This window comes from Ipomoea nil, unplaced genomic scaffold (genome assembly GCF_001879475.1).
Source record: "Ipomoea nil cultivar Tokyo-kokei standard unplaced genomic scaffold, Asagao_1.1 scaffold2117, whole genome shotgun sequence".
Taxonomy (NCBI): domain Eukaryota; kingdom Viridiplantae; phylum Streptophyta; class Magnoliopsida; order Solanales; family Convolvulaceae; genus Ipomoea; species Ipomoea nil.
In genome coordinates, this window is record NW_017618545.1 from 1 (window position 1) to 3119 (window position 3119).

Sequence of the window (3119 nt, forward strand, 5' to 3'; positions counted from 1 at the left end):
GAGAGATTAGTGATCTTGGCAAAAAATATAGCCAAAAAGAAATTAATCTCAAAATCCTACGAGGCTTACCATCTGCATGGGATATGAAGGTTACGGCTATGGCGATCACCGAGATCTAAGAATGTTGTCAACAGACAAATTATTTAGTGATCTAAAGCATATGAGTTCGAAATGAAGGCCAAAGATGATGATGTACATGAAGCTCGAAATTCTGCTCTAATGGCCGAACAACCGTCAACCTCCAGGTCAGTAGAAAATAATGTTGATTTTATGACTGACGAACAATTTGCTCTTTTGTCAAAAAGTTTAGAAGGTTTATGCGAAAAGGAGACAACAAAAATTCTGCTCGTGGAAAATTCTCTCCGCATACACAAGAAGAAAAAGTCGAAGAAAATAAGGATTTGTGCTACAATTTCCGCAAACCCGGACATTTTAAAATAAATTGTCCGTATCGATCGTTAGCAAGTATCAAGGCAAAAATGTTGAATCTACGCCGAACAAATCCGAAAGCAAAAGGTTCAAGCGCGACAAAAGAAAAGCTCTCGTTAGCAACGAACCAAACGAAAATGATGATTCGGAGGATTCATCATCAAGCGATGAAAGTTCATGTTCGGATGATGATACGGCGCTATATGCAAGTCAATTGAGTTGAGTACAAGTGAAGATTGTCTTATGGCTCTTGACGCAGAGGAAGAAAGGTAACATCTAATTCTTTCAATTCTGTTAATTCTTCTTTTTCTCGTGAATCTATTGACAATCTAATGCGAGAATGTCAAGAGATTATGCTCACTCATCCTCAACTCAAAGGAGCGCAATAATATTCTAATTCTTGAAAAAGAAGAAATGAATAAAAAATTGCAAGATGCTTTACTTGAAGTGAGTAAATTGAAAATGAAAATATTCATCTTCAAGAAGAGTGTAAAGCAAGAGAGGTTAGAGAAAATAATCTTAGAGCTACTATTGCTACGTTCACTAATTCGTCTAAAATTATAGATAAAATGGTGAGCATGCAAAAGCCATCAGGAGATAGAACCGGAATTGGTTATGACTCCACATGTTCTCAAACCCCTCAAAATCTGACTAATTCTACTACTACTTTAAATAATAAAGTTCAAGTGGTAAAATTTGTTAAAAGTCAGAATAGCACGATGAGACAAGGACTTGGCTATCAAAAAATGCAAAGTTGAATGTTGAAAGGCCGAAACAATTTATTATACGGCAAAACAAAAATTCTTCAAGCAAAGATATGCCAAAGAGTCAAGTGCAAAAAGATTTCATAGAAAAGAGGGAAGCTTTTTCTAGAAATAAGTTGGGAAATTTCATCCCACTCAAAAAGATTGGTTGTGCAATAGATGTAATACTTTTTATAGACCAAAGCAACCATTCTCTTCCCAGGTGCCAAAATATAAAATAATTTTCAAAACCCGGCCAAAAATATTTTCTAAGTGAGTTATGATTATCGTGTCTCTAATGGTTACAAATCGCCTCATCTTAATTCAATAAGATCAAGGTGGGTTTGGTTACCAAAAATCACTAACAGTAAAGGACCCAAGCAAATATGGGTACCTAAGTTAATTAATCTTTTTTGCAGGATATTTGGTACATCGATAGTGGTTGCTCACGCCACATGACTAGAAATAAATCATATCTAGTGAATTTCAAAGAAATCGATGGACCAAAAGTTATATTCGGAGGAATTCAAAATTATAGAATTACAAAAGGAGTTGGCACGATCAAGAAAAAATGGTTTGAAGATTGAAGATGTTTCTTTCGTTGAAGGATTAAAATTTAATTTGTTGAGCACTAGTCAATTTTGTGATAAAGCTATCTTGTAGAATTTTCTAAGATAATTGCCTAATAAAAAATGAGCTCACAAATGAGATTATTTTATCTGGAAAACGGCGAAAGAATATGTATGTTGTTGATTGGAGCACTAGCAAAGATTTAGTGTGCTTAATGGCCAGAAATTCGAATGAAGCTAATTGGGAATGGCACAGAAAGCTCAACCACTTAAACTTCAAGACCATCAATCAGCTTGCAAAGAAGAATCTAGTAGAAGGCTTGCCAGATATTATCTTCAAGAAGGACCAAGTGTGTGATGCATGCCAACGCGGAAAGCAAATCAAATCATCATTCAAATCAAAGACACACGAGTCAACGTCAAGACCGCTAAGCTTACTACATATGGACTTATTTGGACCGGGTTGATCCAATAAGTGTAAGTGTAAGAAATATACTGTCGTTGTTGTTGATGATTTTTCCAGGTACACTTGGACCGTGTTTCTCAAGAAGAAAAATGAAGTTGAGCAAGTTCTACCGAAGCTGTTGAAGCAGCTACAAAATGAGAAAGAATTGCAAATATCAAAAATACGAACGGATCGTGGAACCGAGTTCGTGAATGGAGTTATACAAGCTTTTTGCAATTCACATGGAATTTCTCATCAATTATCTGCCGCAAGAACACCGCAACAAAACGGTGTTGCCGAAAGAAGAAACCGGACGCTCAAAGAAGCCGCACGAGTGATGATTAGTGCTGCCAGTCTCCCGAAACGATATTGGGCGGAAGCTATCAACACTGCTTGTTACACGCAAAATCGAAGCATGATCCATAAGCAGTACAAGAAGACGCCATATGAGCTTTATAAAGGGAGAAAACCAAATATTGGCTATTTTCATATTTTTGGATGCAAATGTTTTATTCTTATTAATGATAAATTGCATCTAAAATCTTTTGATGAGCGTGCAGATGAAGGAATTTTTCTAGGATATTCGACTACCAGCAAGGCGTTCAGAGTTTTGAATAAAAGATCAATGGTGGTTGAAGAATCCATACACGTGGTATTTGATGAAAAATCATAGATCAAAAATGATGCACTGGACGAAGAAATTGCACAAAATGGTAACAAGTGTCATATTAATTTTTGTGATACTAATGATACGTGTGAAGATGATGTTTTGCAGGGAATGGATGAGTTGGAAATTAATTCTCTAGAAAATCTCATCCCTCATCTAGAAGAAGTTGGAAATTCTTTTAATAATAGTTTTGGGAGTGATGCCTCACGTGAGAATGAGGATGAAGTACAAGTTGGTGATCCAATTAGTGATCAAGTTACTGGTGA